This window comes from Pseudorca crassidens, chromosome 10, assembly GCF_039906515.1.
Source record: "Pseudorca crassidens isolate mPseCra1 chromosome 10, mPseCra1.hap1, whole genome shotgun sequence".
Classification (NCBI taxonomy): Eukaryota; Metazoa; Chordata; class Mammalia; order Artiodactyla; family Delphinidae; genus Pseudorca; species Pseudorca crassidens.
The window spans coordinates 65676683-65693977 of record NC_090305.1 but is presented as its reverse complement, the minus strand read 5'-3'; the positions used below and the strand labels follow the sequence as shown (position 1 = coordinate 65693977).

At 51.2% G+C, this 17295-nt stretch overlaps 1 protein-coding gene across 3 annotated transcripts in view; it reads right to left on the bottom strand.

Annotated features, from left to right (window-relative positions):
• LIMD1 (LIM domain containing 1) overlaps positions 1–17295 on the bottom strand; it is a 73233-nt gene that overhangs the window by 53774 nt on the left and 2164 nt on the right. The window lies entirely within an intron of this gene.

Sequence of the window (17295 nt, the reverse complement as noted above, 5' to 3'; positions counted from 1 at the left end):
ACAAATAAATGATATGCAAAACAGAGACTCATGATCTAGAAACATAATACAAAATAGTACAAATGAGTGTATATGCCAAACAGAAACAGACTCACAAATACAGAAAACAAACTTGTGGTTTAGACTCAACCGAGACCAGAGTCTCTGCTCTGTGGTTTTCCCTCTCCCAAACGGGAGAGGGAAGGGAGGAGGGACAAATTAGGGGTATGGGATTAACAGATACAAACTACTATGTATAAAAGAGATCAGCAACAAGGATATACTGTAGAGCACAGGGAATTATAGCCATTATCTTGTAATAACTTATAATGGAGTATAATCTGCAAAAATACTGATCACTAAGCTGTACACCTGAAACCAATATAATATTGTAAATCAACCATACTTCAATTAAGTATATATAAAAGAACCACGGGAGGGCTTTCACACTGCTGGTAGGAATGCTACGTGGCACAGTCATGCTGGGAAACTTTCTGGCAGTTGCTGTAAAAGTTAAACATACTCCTACCATATGATCTAGAAATTCTACTCCTAGATACGTACTCCAGAGAAATGAGTGCATATGTCCACACAAATGATCAAAGCAGACTTATTCATAATGGCTCTACACTGAAAGAACCCAAGGTTCCTCCACAGGGAAATAGAAAAACTGTGGAGTATTCATACCATGGGCTGCTACTCGGCAGTACAAGAGGACCAACTGCTGATACAGGCGGCAACAGAGATGAATTTCAGACATTGTCTGAGTGAAGTAAGCCAGACAAAAGAGTACAACAGTAGATTCTTGCTATTTGAGTCAGTTATGTTCCACAAAGTCACCGCAAATACCAAATTAGTGAATAGTGAATCACTGCTCCCAGAGGAAACACAAGGTTAGGTTCCTGTGAGCCTCTGGTCACAACGTTTTCATCCATCAAAAAATACACAACTTGGGCTTCCCTGGTGGTGCAGCGGTCGAGAGTCCACCTGTCAATGCAGGGGACACGGGTTCATGCCCTGGTCTGGGAAGATTCCACACGCCTCAGAGCGGCTGGGCCCGTGAGCCATGGCCGCTGAGCCTGCGCGTCCAGAGCCTGTGCTTCGCAACGGGAGAGGCCACACAGTGAGAGGCCCGTGTACCGCAAAAAAAAAAAAAAAAAAAAACACAACTTGTTTTATCCATTTCTGTTTAAAGACACCTTATTTATTATATACTGTTCTTCATTAACATTGAACTCACGGCCAACAGCCCTGTAAGTCATGCCTGAAGGAAGCTTATCTAACACATGTATTTTCTCCGTAAGGCACATCACAGCCTTCTCAAGTTTAGGACCACTAGATGTCACTTCAGCCATTTTTTTTACACGTGGGCCATTTTAAACTGAGAAATCATCAACAAAGAGCACAAAAATGCAAAAAACACATTGCACTAAATAGACCATGAAAAGGACACTTGTTTACAATATGAGAGCAGAAACAAGCAGGCAGAAACTCTCCCAGATCAACCTCAGCCGGGCACATGTGTGGGGTGACTCAAATTTTTCGCCGCTCTACACATGTTCCCAAATGATCACCAAAGTGCTGTGAGTATTTGTTTTTTTTGTTTTTTGGCTGCGTTGGGTCTTCATTGCTGTGCGTGGGCTCTCTCTAGTTGCGGTGAGCGGGGGCTACTCCTCGTTGCGGTGCGCGGGCTTCTCATTGCAGTGGTTTCTCTTGTTGCGGAGCATGGGCTCTAGGTGTGCGGGCTTCCATAGTTGCAGCATGTGGGCTCAGTAGCTGTGCCTCGCAGGCTCTAGAGCGCAGGCTCAGTAGTCGTGGCTCGCGGGCTCTAGAGCACAGGCTCAGTAGTTGTGGCGCACGGGCTTAGTTGCTCCACGGCACGTGGGATCTTCCCGGACCAGGGCTCGAACCCGTGTCCCCTGCACTGGCAGGCGGATTCTTCACCACTGTGCCACCAGGGAAGCCCGTGCTGTGAGTATTGATCTGGGGTTACAAATAAATTTTAGCAAGTAGGCAAATTCACAGATACAGAATCTATGAATAATGGGGATCAACTGTGTATGAATACCACATGGATCTATTTACATTATGTTTTGGGACAGGCAAAACTAATAAATGATTTAAAAAAAAAATCAGAACGGGGTTGCCTGGGGATGGACACTGCCTGGAAGAGGCAGGAGGGAACTTTCTGGGGGTGGAACTGCTCTGTCTTGATAGGAGTGTGGGTTACACGGGTGCATGTGTTTGTCAAAACCCATCGAACTACACGTTATTTCACTGTATGTTATTTCCTTCCCTTGACTTCCTCTGCTCTCTGGCTGTAAAGCTGGGCAGAGTTGCCCTCCCCACACCCACACGCCCACTGTCAGGCATGGGTAATGAGGGTGGCAGCCACAGGTGGACCACGGGCAGACGAGGGGCTGCCGTCTCCTGTCCGCTGGGCTTCTAAAACTGACCCGTAAGGCTGGCCAACAAAGGGACTCCATCTGAGCCCCCCCACCTGAGAGGGAAGCCTCAGCTACTTCACAACAAGCCCCAGATAAATGGGTCTCTGGAAGCTGCCTGGAAAGCCACCCTGATCTGGCCACTCTCTTGCACGCCCAGGTGAGGCCCCCAGAGCCTGGCTGGAGGCTCACGGGGTGGGCAGCCTGTCAGCGGGGCCCCCAGAGGGGCCAAATCCCAAAGGGCCCACTTCCCACCTCTTGACAGGAAACACTTCTCTAACTACAGAGATGGGATGGGTGATCTCTTTGGATGCTCTGCCTGTACTTGCTAAACTGAGGGGGCCTTTTAAGGTCCCGGAAAACTGGCTCAGCTGCAGATACCGCCTGCTTCATCACGCCCCGTGCAGACACCAGCTTCAGACCCCAGAGTATCTGCTTCCTCCATCAGAATACACATGAGCCTCAGTGGGCCTGTTCAGGGGGTGCAGGTGGCAATCATGACATCAGTCTCCTTTGGACAAACTACAGTCCTTTTGTTTAAGCATTTTTGGGTATGAATGAATCAATTGAGCTTAGCTTTCAGATGGAAAAAGGTAAAGGTGCTTTGATACTTCTGAGAAAATACTAACTGTAAGTGCTTGTCCAGCAAATGATCACCACATGCCAGAGCCTGTTCTAAGGGTTTCATATAGCGAAGCCCCGTCCAACAGAAAAATAATGCAAGCCACGTGTCAGTTTACACTTTCAAGTAGCCACGCTTAAAAAGTAAAAACAGATGAAACTAATTTTAATGATGTATTTTACTCAGCCCAACATATCCAAAGTATTCTCACGTCAACATACGATCAGTATAAGAATATTCAGGAGGTATTTTACTTTTTCTCCCTATACCAAGCCTTCAAACTCCAGAGTATATTTCATATGTATAGCACGTCTCAACTCAAACCAGCCACCTCTTGAAGTACTTAGTAGCCTCCTGTGCTGTGGCTCCCGCACTGGTCGGTACAGACTGTACTAATTAATTTAGTCCTCACAACAACTATATCCACGTTTTCCTAACGGGGAAACTGAGGCATGAGGATGCTGAGCAGTCTGCCCAGGGCAGTTCCAGAGCCCACAGTCTTATATGGCTTTTCATTCCCACAAAGAGCTCCTCAAACTCTGATTTTTAGTGTAACAGGAATGTCTGCTCAGCTAAGAACACATCTGCCAGCACACCTCCCTGCTCCCATCCAAACTTCCCCAGGACTCTGCTCAGCTGGTCCCTGGAGCTCGGTGAAGTTTCCACCCAGACAAACCTGGCATCCCAACCTCTTCCGGGCCCCCACTCCTCAGCTACCCGAGACACCTTCTACACACATAGGAAAGCTCTTCCGAGTAACTACCAGTCAGGGTGAGGGACGTGGACAGCCAGCCCGGCGCTGTGTGCCCGCCACAGGGGTAACACCCCACTCAAAGCACTGCCACTGAGGAGGGCGTCAGGGAACATGCCTTCCCTCCACTGGCCGGGGCGTTCACCATTTGTTCAAGTACATACTGAGCATCTACTGTATGCCAGGCACTGCTCTAGGCCCTGGGGGTACAACAGTGACCAGCACAGACACCCCACACCCAGCAGAGGGCCAGGCAATAAGTCTGGCACAAAAGAAGCCCCACAAATTCTAATCCAGTCTCTTGTATACAGTAGGCGATCCATAATGGCTCTTGAGGGAATATGCTATTTGGGCTTGGAACTGGAAGTGGTGATGGACAGAGGTGGGGGAAGGGTCTGGGTAGGACTGGGGTTGGGGTCGGTGAGAGCCTTGGGAACCTGGCCGGGAAGTCAGTGCCCCACTCAAGGTTCACGCCCACAACCCCTGCTTCAGGACTACCTCCAAAGCTCTACCAGCCAGGCAAGACAGGAAACCGTCCAGAGATGCACCCAGGTTCCACGCTGTCCTACCGAAATCCCCTCCTCCTCACATGCACCCAGGTTCCACGCTGTCCTACCGAAATCCCCTCCTCCTCACAACGTGGTCATGTCTCAATTTGCCCTGGGGAACAGGACTTCTCCAGGCTTACAGACTAGCCCACCTGCCACAGGCCATGTCACCCAGGTCCTTGCCCAATAAGTTCATCCTTCTACTCAGACGGGGTAGCACAGATATCAGCACAGCGCGTCACAGCTACCACCGGGAACAAGTGACAGAGAAACTGTGTCTGTAGCATCCGCCGCGTCTCAGCCCACAGGCATGGTAACTAAAACATTCTGATTTTTTACTCTGATTGCATAACATTAGAAGTACACGCCATGATTCATTCATTCAACAAACAGTTCACGAGTAACTTCTATAGACCAGGCCCCGTGTTTTGTGTATTGGATCTCATCACTAAATCAGTGTTTGGTTTTATTTCCTCACTTCCCTTATTTCTTAAGGGCTGCTTTATCATAGAGTATCCATTTTCCCCAAAAGAATGGAGTCCTGAGTTCATGAGCAAGGCCGATGATGACCAAGCATTATTAGTGGGAGAAGGGCATTCTGGAGTCACCTCTGCTGGGACATGATCTCACGGAGGGACCTGGTGGGCCAACCAGAAGCGCCTGCCATCACCACCCACTGGCCTGCTGCCTGGGGCGTGTCTGTTGTTTTCCATGTCCTTCCCTCCCTGGGCTTCTGCGCTCTGTTGCTGGTTTCTCTGCAAGCCAATGAGGCACCAGCTTCCATTCAACTGATGCCCGCATGCCTCCCATACAGTGTCTGAAGCAGGTCCTGCCTCCAAACACTGTCACCCTCACAGCCAGGAGTCTCCTCCCAGGCAACAGCCCTGAATCCAAAAGTGGCTGTGGAGGCTCGGAGCACAGGAAAGGAAACAGAAGTAGAAGGAGCACAGGACCTCCAGTCCGTGTCAGGTGAGGAAACCAAGGGCAGCAAAGCGAAGCAGGGTGTCCGAGCCGGCACAGCCCTCAAGCATCGCCAGGCAGGCCTGCATCTTGCCGAGCCTGCTGCCAGCATGTTCCATCTGACAATAACTCTGTCAGCAAACGCCCTGGGGCCCAGCCCTGAAATCCGTCTCTCTCTAAATTCACTATCTTACTGCACCAGCAGGAAGCAACGTAAAGTAAGGAGCCGGAGAGGGGAACAGGACAGGCGATGTTTCAGCAGATGGGAAACCTCTACCCGGCTCCTTGGGGCCAGCCCTGATCGTCATGTGAGCAAACATGGCCACGACTCGGCTCCACTCCGCTGAAAGCAAACCATGAATTCAGCTCATGGGGAGGTTTGGGAGAACAGGGAAGCCACCGTCAGGCTCTAGGCAGCAAAAGGCCAATCTGCTACTGTCTTATCATGCTGAGGTGACCGTCACATGCAGTTGGGCCCAGAGCCTGCTGTGATGGGTTCACCCCGACTCAGGGCCTGCATTATAAGACGGGGGCCTTGTCCACGACGTCCTGAATGACCTGGGTCACCACACCTCCCAGGATCAGCGGCAGGACAGACCCACGCTGAACTGAAGTCCCCTCCTCTTGAATGACAGACAGCATCATGGCAGGCTTCCAGAACTTTCAATATGTTACAAAGACATGTGTGGGGGAAGGAAGGTAGAGGCCCTGATACGCTCCTGACCAACTTCCAGTGTCCGGGAGTAACCGGACCACGCTCCCCTGGGACACACAGAGACGAACTACAGAACAAAACAGATGAGGGAAGAACTTGGCCAAGTCTAAACACCGTGGCTCTCAAAATTTAAAAATAACCTGGATCTAAAATACTCCCTCGGAAACACTCAGGCAGAGAGCCTCCAGCCTTCCAGCGTGACCCCGAGATTCTGTGTCCAGCTGGCTTCCCTGGGAGGGGACAGATGAAAAACAAAACCCGAAATGGATATAAATATTTGGTGACAAGTACTACCCTGCAGTTAACACGCCTGGGAACTTTTGGAGGCCTGATTTGTTTTAGGGTAAGGTTTCTGTTCGGTTTGCCAGATGGACTCTGAGCGTAGTTTCATCCAACGCTGGGTTTTGAGCATCTCTGCACACGGCCTGGGGTTGATACTGACCCTTAGACCAAGGCATCCTAGCTGCCCCCAAGGAAAGTGTGGGCTGGCACACCCCTGCCCTTGCCCACAACCCTTGGGGGTGTCACACAGGCACCCCTGAGGGCATGGCCCGCTCGCCCTGACCAACACCCTTCAGGGGAACAGGAAAAGTCAAGGGTCAAGGGGCTGTGGGCAGTCAAAGCCCCTACGCAGCCCATGTATGTGCCTCTGAGCCTCCACGATTCTGTCACTGCCTGGCAGGGAGGGGCCAGTACAAGCTCAGGCTCCTGACCTGAAGATGAACCTGGGTGCACCCCTAGCCGCAAGAGTGGGATCCGCCCCTCTAACCAGCTTGGGCAGCCATCCACGGCCTGTCTCCTCATTGCTCCACGAGAGAAGCGGGAGACCTCAGGCCTGATTTACTCATAGCCACAATGCCCTTTAGGGTCCCTTTGTCAGAAAGCCACTGTGCTCCCAGGAGCTCCGAGCCAGTGCAGCACGCCGGTCAGTATCCTGGACTCAGCAAAGCTCCTTCATAAATGCATTAGGCAGGTTACTTAGGTTCTGTTCTGTGTACCTCAGCTTCCCCGTCTATAAAATGGGGATCATAAAATAGAGTTGTTGGGAGGATTAAACAAGTTAATGCGTGTGAGATGATTAGCAAAGTGCCTGACACGGAGCAACCTGCTCAATAAATTTTAGCAAAACTATCTCAGAGCTGTAACCCCGGCTAAACATCCCTTCCTCTTCCCCCTCCACGCCCTAACTGAGGCCCCTCCATTCCTTCAACAGACAACCACCCAGCCCCACGATCTGGGGCCCTGACAGTGCCAGGCCCCAAGGCCACCGTCCCATTTCAAGCCTGAGACCCAGAAACGCTGAGGGTACTGCAAAAGCCCTCAGAGATGTCCTGGGATATGCAACAAAAACAAACTCAGTGAGCCCCATGGCCAGTGCTCCCAGCTGTCCCCCACACTAGGGACCCCAAGTTTAATTAGAATGAGAGTCTCAAGAGGCCTCTAGAGGGACTTCCCTGGTGCTGCAGTGGTTAAGAATCCACCTGCCAATGCAGGGGACACGGGTTCGATCCCTGATCCGGGAAGATCCCACATGCCGCAGAGCAACTAAGCCTGTGAGAGCCACAACTACTGAGCCCTCGTGCCACAACTACTGAAGCCCGTGTGCCTAGAGCCCGTGCTCCACAACAAAAGAAGCCACCGCAATGAGAAGCCTGTGCGCCGCAACGAAGAGTAGCCCCTGCTCGCTGCAACTAGAGAAAGCCCGCGCACAGCTACGAAGACGCAATGCAGCCAAAAATAAATAAATAAGTAAATAAAATAAATTTATTTTTTAAGAAAAGGGCTCTAGGGTGGGTGACCCCCGTAATATCAGTGGCTCCCCATGTGTGGTTGTTTCCTACAGGAAATCTTCAGTCCTTCCTAATCTCACTTTCATCAGACACACCGCAGAGCAAACTGGCTTCTAGCTCAGTAAACGCTTCTACATCTGGCCAAAGAGCCATGAACCACAGCACACCATGCAGCCTGCATCACCGCGGGCTCCGGCCACTACTTGGGACTGGAAACTTTCTGCAGAAAATCTTAACACTGATTATTCTAAGGGTGGCAGGCATGTCAGTGATTCATGGTTCTTGTTTTAACTGTATGTATTTTCCAGAATACCTACAGTAAAAATGACTACCGCTTACAACTGAAAATGTAACTGTAACTAAACAAACAAAAAAGTTGTTTTTTAATTCTGTAGAGGCCTGGAAGGGAGATGAGATGCTAGGCCATTCGGCCCTCTACCTTTCCGGGCTCTCGCCACTGTGGACAATACTGCTGCCCAGTCCCTTGTTACTCGATCAGCTAAAATCAGGCATCCGATTGTACCCACAGCCAGAGCACTTTGGGTTAGGAAGAGCCCTCAGAGGTGGCCCTGGCTCAGCACAGAGGAAGAGCAAGCAGCCCCACATCACACCTGGGGCTGTTGGTAGGCTCGGGCCCAGAACACCTGGTTGCTTCACCCCCAAACACCTGCTGCATTTCTTCCACAGTTCCTTCTCCTGAGCGGGAGATCCAGAGATGTAAAGAAACATAACTTTTAAAAAAAAACCTCTGGCAAGAATAGTCATGTCTAAAGGTCAATTCGATGTTCTGCATTATGAATGGAAAGAGCAGGAAAATTAGATGGAAAAAACAAGACATTTTTTCCTGGTCACAGAGGAACAGAGCAGAAACATTCCGAGGAGGGAGAACCTCAGAAAGACAGCCTGATGGGATGAGGCAGCTGCCGTGGGAAACAGCTGTCAGGACTGGCCAGGGCTACAGCTGGAGACCCGCCGCCCTGCGGGGGATGGCAGAGGGGCAGCAGCATGCTGGTCAGAGGACGTGGGCTGGGGAACAGCAAGGGCAAGGGCCCTGTGGTGGGGAAGAACTCCATTAGCTCAGGGACCGGCAACAAGGCCAGTGCGACAGAAGCCGGTGATCACGGCGGGGTTGGGGGGACACCCCGAGTGCAGGCCTGAGGCCGGGGTGACAGAAGAGTGGCTGTCACTCCAAGTGCAAGGGCTGAGTCTGACCCTCCAGTGTCCTCCCAAGCCCAGTGCTAAGAGCACAGCGGGGAGTGGAGAAGCGTGCCTTGCCGACATGTGGACCCAGTGAACAGATGAATCACTCTGAATGAACTGTAGGGGTTGCTGATCGTCCCCCTACCCCGAAATCTCAGAAGAGGAATCCTGTGGGGAGAGCGGGCAGTAGGGACAGGGCTAAAGCGTATGATGAAAAGTCCATCCCTCCAGAGAACACAGAGGACCAAAACAGTGTTGGAGCCCTGACCACTGACCACACGGGAGCAGCCACCGGTACAGAGTGAGCTGGACGGCCCTGCTGACAGCACCCATTCCTTGCTGCCCCAGCCTCAGCTCGGATCAGCCACGCGCTCTCCATCCACCCAAAAACCTGCCATGAAAGGTTTTTTAATTATCTCAAGGTTTCAGAAGTTACTTCAAACCACACAATTGCTCAGAAACTCATGTTTGGGGACTTCCCTGGTGGTCCAGTGGTTAAGACTCCGTGCTCCCAATGCAGGGGCCCAGGGTTCGATCCCTGGTCAGGAAACTAGATCCCACATGCATGCCACAACTGAAGATCCAGCGTGCACAACTGAAAAAGAGAAAGATCCCGTGTGCCACAACTAAGACCCAACCCAGCCAAATAAATAAATAAATATTTTTTTAAAAAACCTCATGTCTGCAGTCAGAAGTCACAACTCTCCCTGGCGGGTAGTGGTGACTGTAAGAGGGCACACGCAGGGGGCTTCTTGGGTGCTAGTCGTGCTCTGTGCTTTGATCTGTGTGCTGCGTGTCTTCACTTTGTGAGCATCTACAATATATGTATACTATACATCAATAAAAATTTTAAATATAGGGCTTCCCTGGTGGCGCAGTGGTTGAGAGTCCGCCTGCCGATGCAGGGGACACGGGTTCGTGCCCCGGTCTGGGAAGATCCCATATGCCGCGGAGCGGCTGGGCCCACAAGCCATGGCCGCTGAGCCTGCGCGTCCGGAGCCTGTGCTCCGCAATGGGAGAGGCCACAACAGTGAAAGGTCCGCGTACAGAAAAAAAAAATTTTTAAATATATACCTTCCTGGTTTTGAGGGGAAGATTACCTGGCCTACAAAAAAACATGCACATATGCTACTCAATTTCTAAACAGCTGGGAATCCCCATGTCTCAGGGTGCACACTGGCTAGGCTAGACAGGCAGAATTGTATTTTTTTTAAAAAATAAATTTATTTTATTTATTTATTTTTGGCTGCATTGGGTCTTCGTTGCTGCACTCAGGCTTTCTCTAGTTGTGGTGAGCGGGGGCTAATCTTCGTTGTGGTGCGTGGGTTTCTCATTGCGGCAGGTTCTCTTGTTGTGGAGCACGGGCTCTAGGCGCGTGGGCTTCAGTAGTTGTGGCTTGTGGGCTCTAGAGCACAGGCTCAGTAGTTGTGGCGCACGGGCTTAGTTGCTCCGCGGCATGTGGGATCTTCCCGGACCAGGGCTCAAACCCGTGTCCCCTGCATTGGCAGGCGGATTCTTAACCACTGCGCCACCAGGGAAGCCCAGAATTGGATTCTTGAGTGTCATTTACAAAAGTTACCAAAGGATCAGAAATTTACTTCCATGGCTATAGGAGCCTGGATTCAGCAGGTCCAAATTATGGCACCATGTCTCCAAAAGGAATGTGCAAAAGTTCCCACACTTGGTCATGCCAGCTACTCAGACAGGGCCAGGTGGTTAATGATCTTCTGCCCACTTCTGCTACTTCAGCACTTGGTTTGGGTTTACTGCAATGCCTGATATCTGGGGGGTAAGCAGGGCCTCTGGGGTGCACACAGGCCCCTGTCCTGAATTCTGGAGGGGCCCCTCTTCTACAGGATTGGCCCATGTTGTTTCCTTTTACATGACAAATGCTCTGAAAATCACCCTCAATTTTGCATTCAAGGCTGGACTTAAGCCCCATATTTCAAGCATCTGTTGCTGATCAAGTCAGATAAGACGTGCTTGAAAGGTCATTAAGACAACACGCAGCTCGATGCTGAAGAGACTGTCCGATGGGAGGGAGCAGATAGGACATTCACGGGTTCCTTGTCTGGACTGCTTATTTCACCTCCTGCGTTGCTAGTAAAATGAAATCAAGTGTGACAGGCTCCCTGGTCCCTGGCAGGGCAGGACCATCCCCAGAAGGAGTCACACTTGTTCTCAGGCTCTCAGGCTAAGGCAGGTCTGCCGTTGCAGTTTTCTGAGTTCAAATACTGCAGCAGGAATGTCCACCCGAGACAGGAAAACTAAAGACAGAGCCAGGTGCTTCTCTCTCCATGTAGGTGGAGAAGGGCCCGTCTGTCCACTTGCTGGGTAACAGAGACCCTGAAACCAGCTTCCTCTTGCCTCACCACCCCGCTGGTGCCTCAGTGTGGCTCTCGTGGGCGGCACTAGCAGTGCCTGGTCCCCCAGACCCACACACAGCAGGGAGGGAAGGAGCCGGGGGCTGCAGGTCCAGAGTCCTGACCATGGGGAAGAAGGCCTGGAAAGGGCAGGGAGGCCACTGATGCCCCCACAGCAGCTGGGCGGAGAGTGAATCTGGAGGGGCAAACGGAGAACATCCAATTCAGCCCCAAAAGACCACCTAGTTCTCCCGTGTGAGCGGTCAGAGCCCCACCTGGCGTGGCAGCACCACTGCGGACACCTGTGTGGCCCTGAGCATGTCACGGGCTTGGCTTCTCAACTGTAAACAGAGAATAACAGAGTCTGCCTGTGAGGGTTACATACAGGCGCTCAACAGATGTCACTATGGTTAAAATCATGGCCAAGGTCACCAGGAATGGGGTCTTCTCTGCCCGGGACCGGGGATGTGGTGGACACCCAGATCCCTTCGCTGAAGGAGTCTTGGCCCAGCCGCTGGGGGGGCAGGAGGGAGCCTCACCTGCCAGCGACTCAGAGCCGCCTTGCCCGGTCACCTCCACGCCGGGGTGGAACGCGGGGCGGCCCTGAGGGCTTTTCCAGCTCCCGAGCCCCGCTGGGGTCGGCCCAGGCTTCTCAGGCCCGCACGGCAGCTGGGGTCCTCCCTGCCCACTCCTGCTTCCTCCTCCTCACTCCACAGTTAGGGTCCCAAGAGCACCCTTAGTCAGCCCCCTGCACGCTAGACTCTGTCTCAGAGTCAGCTTCCCGGGAAACCCAGCCTGTGGCAGGTGGTTTATTTGTGTCCTTTTTCCTTAGAAAGGGGGGAGATGACCAGCATGAGGAGGACAGATGGCTACCGTGGAAGAAAAGACGGGTGAGAGTAAACTAACGGCACGAGGGCCTCTTCACTTCCTCTGCAGGGAACACAGTGGTGTGAAAACAACCATACGGTGGGGTGGGGGGCATCTTCTGAGCGCAAGGCCCAGGGAGCTGGAGACCCAACAGTGTTCTCTAAGGAGCAACAAGAGTTTGTTCTTAACTCTTTCCTCAAGGACTGGAAGACACAAAGAGGCCACAGAGGAACATGTGAGAGAAAGAGGGGGAAGAAATGCCTCCCTGGGGCCAAACTGTCCCGAAGCCACAGAGACCTGGCCTTGGAAAGTGCCAGAAGAGTCCTCGGTGATAAGCTAATCAATAACTGGACACTGAGGTGTCTTCAAAGCCAAGTGTCCTCCAGGGTGGTAGCAGGGATTCACAAGCTCTTCCCACAGGTCGAATGCCCAGGAAGGGGTCCAGGTAACAACCCAAAGAGCAACTTTGCTTTGCTTCTGGCTAGGATTACATCGACTCCGATGATGACTGTTAGCATTATCCTGATTCTCTCTGCCAAGAGCCCTGTATCAATAGATATTCTTCTATTTAGAAGTAAAATTTCATCCTTATGTAATAAATGTAGCGTGTTGGACAGACTAAATCTTTCAAATAACACCAGATCTAGCGAAGGGAAAGACATCTGCCGACGTGAGCCCCTCAACCAGCCAAGAGCCTCGTACTGTGGATGAGTGGGGAGGCCTCAAAAGGACAGTTTGTCCAAGGTCCCACAGCAGGGCTGGGCCACATACTGACGGCCAGGTGCTCAGAGGAGAGATGTCCTCCTTGGCCACGTGGCCAGTCCCGTTAGAGCAGCTGGAAGCCCAGCTGCCAAAGCAGGTGGGGGCAGGCCCTCTCCTATACGATGGGCAGCGGGGTCCCTGGCATGACCTCTGCGGAGGGCAACTAGGCAACATTTAAAGGCCACAAAGCCCCCAGCCCTGCACCCTACCCCCCGCCCCGCCCCCGGGAATCTGTCACAAAGCTAGGCTTTCACCTTGCAGTTGGCCCTTCTGAGGTCCACCGCGAGGCTGCTTACGTGACCCGGGGCACAGCCACAGAAGGTGACACTGAGCCAACTCAACGCGTGCTGATGCAGAACAACTGCCAAGACGCACTGTTCAGAGGGAAAGAGCAGGTGGGCAGCGGGCCACAGGGAGATGAAGATACACACACTCATCACACGCAGGTGGCCAGCAGGCCACAGGGAGACACACACACACAGACACTCATCACACGCAGGCGGCCAGCAGGCCACAGGGAGATGGAGATACACACACACACTCATCACACGCAGGCGGCCAGCAGGCCACAGGGAGACACACACACACATACGCTCATCACACGCAGGTGGGCAGCAGGCCACAGGGAGATACACACACACACGCTCATCACACGCAGGTGGCCAGCAGGCCCACAGGGAGATACACACACACACATACGCTCATCACACGCAGGTGGACAGCAGGCCCACAGGGAGATACACACACACACACTCATCACACGCAGGTGGGCAGCAGGCCACAGGGAGACACATATACACTCATCACACGCAGGCGGCCAGCAGGCCCACAGGGAGATACACACACACACACGCTCATCACACGCAGGTGGCCAGCAGGCCCACAGGGAGATACACACACATATACACTCATCACACCAGGATGCTCGGCTAGAAACCGGGGTGAGAAAGAGACTCATTTTTCACGCTATGTGTTTTTGCATCTTTTGAATTTTCTACACGTGAATGTAATGCTTAGTCAAAAAATAACTTCAATATGATTCCCTCTATATCAAATATCCAGAATAAGTAAAGCCAGAGAGAGAGAATGTACACTGGTGGCTGCCAGGGGCTGGGAGAGCTGGGGGATTAGGGAGCAGCTGATTTATGGGGGTGGGTTTCCTCTGGGGGTGATAAAAATGTTTTGCAACTAGATAGGGGTGGTGTTTGCACAACACGGCGAACGCGCTAAATGCCACTCATTACTTTTTAAATTAATTCCAAATTAATTAAAATGATTAATTTTATGTTATAGGAAGTTTACCTCAATTAAGGAAAAAACAACCATAAAAATAAATAGATAAATAAAGCAGACATTCACATCTGTGCTTGGGAGGCAGCTGGGCAATGCTGGTTAGAAAAATGGGCAGGGAGCCCCAACTGTGGGGCTCAGACCCCAGCTACACCCAGTCCCCCCTGTGAGACCTGGGATCAATAATCTAACCTCTCTGAGCTTCAGTTTCCAGGTCGGTGAAATGGGCTTCCTAAGATTACATGAGTAAATTAAACAGTGTCTAGCACATTGCCTGGCACAGCCCAGGTCCCGGGGCCTCTGCTCCTGCTGTCTGCCCTGCTGGGAAAGCCCTTTCCCTGGGCAGACTCAGACTCAGGGTTCACCCCCTTGCCTCCTTCAAGCCTAGCTCCAATGCCACCTTCTCGATGGGATCTTCCCTGATCACCTGAGTTAAAACCAGAAACCTCCCTGCCACTCCCTGCCCGGAGGCTCCATCCTCTCCTCTTCCTATTTCTCTCCCTCATACTTGCTTATTTATTTGGTTCATCTCCTGTCTCCCTCTACTGCACTGTCTGGTCTGGGGAAGCAGGGGTTTCTGTCCGTCCCATTCATTATGTACCCCATGGCCCAAAGTAGGCACTCAATAAACATGGGCTGAATGAATGGCTAGTGTTAGCCAGTATCTCTGCTCTGAGGCAGTGTATAAACTTGCCTCCCTGAAAAAATAAAACTGCTGTTTTGTTGTTTAATGAGCTTGAATTCAAAATTCAAGATAAATACTGTATTTCATGTGTATGTGGAATCAAAACAACAACACAAGTGAACAAACACAACAAAACATAAACAGAGTTATAGATCCAAACAGGTGGTTGCCTGAGGGGACAGGGGTAGGGAAGGAAAGAAATAGGTGAGGGAAAGAGGTACACACTTCCAGTTGCAAAACAAATGAGTCATGGGTATGAAATGTACAGTGTGGGGAATATAGTCACTAACTACATAGTATCTTTGTAAGGTGACATATCGTAACTAGGCTTATCGCAGCGATCAGTTCGAAATGTATAGAAATACCGAATCACTGTGTTGTGTAATAGGAACTAACAGAGCGTTGGAGGTCAATTATACTTCAAAAACAAACTCATAGAAAAAGAGATAAGATTTGTGGCTCCCAGAGGTGGGAGGGGGGTGGAGCGGGAGAGGGGGAATTGAACAAAGGCAGTCAAAGGTATAAACTTCCAGTTATAAGGTATATAAGTACTAGGGGTGTAATGTATAACATGATAAATATAATTAACTCTGCTGTGTGTTCTATATGAAAGTTAAGAGAGTAACTCCTGAGTTCTCATCACAAGGAAAAAGTATTTTTTCCTATTTCTTTAATTTGTACCTACATGAGATGATGGATGTCCACTAACCTTACTGTGGTGATCACTTCCTGATGCATGTAAATCAAATCATTATGCTGTACACCTTAAACTAACACAATGCTGTGTCAATTACATCTCAATAAAACGGGAAGAAACAATTCAACAACAGTTTGAACTAAAAAACCCACAGTTTTTCCAGCCAAGTATTATTCCCAAAGTGGGGGATTTGCAAAGGAGAAGAGATGGTTCACAGTAAGAGGGTGCTACGTGCTCTAAAACATAAACCAGTAAACAGTTCACAGTAAGAGGGTACCCTAAAACATAAGCCAGTAAACAGTCCCCCCAACCTCTGACTGCCCAGGGTGGTGTGAGAGCTGTTCCCGCGCGGCTCTCAGGAGAAGCAAGAACACAGTGCTAGCTTGAGTGCCTCGGACCCCACCCCTCCAAGCACCTTGGGACAGAATCACTCACTGACGCAGAATGAGGTAGACGGAAAGGAGCAAGCCGGTCACCCTCCCCGTCCAGGGCCTTCCCGGACCCTGCCTGACAGAGCTGCCACCCCAGCGGCACTCAGCTTCCCACGGTTCACAGGCCTCATGGGGGGAAATCGTGACCTCAGTTGTGCAGAGTTCAAAAATGAAAAAATAAAATAAAAGCAACCCTCAGACTCTTCTAAAAGTAGGCTGTCTTTCTAGTTAGCTCTCCTATGAGACGGCTACATCATTACTCAACAGAAGCAGATCACTGCTTTTCTGCTGCCTCCAAGCCCTGTGAGGAGAAAAAAGCTGAAGCTAGCAGTCTCCAAGAGTTTGTGGCTTTAAAAGAGAAGAAAACAAAACTTGAAAGTTGGAGTGAAACCAGCAAGAAGCATCTTCTATCCTCTTGGGAGCCACGACTGTGGGTGTAACCTGGCTGCCAGCTGGAAGCGGGGGCGGGGCGGGGCGGGGAGGGGTGCTGTTCCTGAGTTAGAAGTTGCCTAATGCACAGGTCCCAAATTTCCCAGAACGTCAGGATCCTGGGCTGGCTTGTGAAAATGCTGATTGCTGGGTCCCACCCCACAGTTTCTGATGCCGTAGGCCTGGGGTGCAGCCTAAGAATCTGCATTTCTAACTAGTTCCCAGGCTAAGGGTCCAAACTACACTTTGTGAACTACTGCTCTAGAACAAAGCCTTCCACGTCAGTGTTTCACCTCCCTCAATGGAACACAGAACCTGAAGGCAGACACGCGCACACACAGGGAGCCACCGAGAGCCCCTGCCCGACCACTGGTCCTCAAACAGTCAGAGCCACCTGGCCCAGCCAGCTACGGATGGAACACTCACGGGGTACCTGGACCTGAGAAGCCCGTTCAAGTCCTGCCTGAGCCGGTCACTGAGAGAGGCTCTAAGTCACCCCCAAAACCTTTGAAATCCAAAATCACAGCATTTCCCTTTTTGGGGAGCAGTCATGAGTAATCCTGCCCTTCGCACATGGGTAACACCCAGCTGCAAGATCCGCTTTCTGCCTAGGGATACTTTCAAGTTTCTTTTCAAGTTTCAGAAGAAGCAGCTGAAAGAGGAACACACACACACACACACAAAGGCAGGCCACTCAAGGAGAGCTACAGCATCCCTGGTGGGGGCACTTCCCCCAAATGCCCCAATGCAGGGGCCCCATCA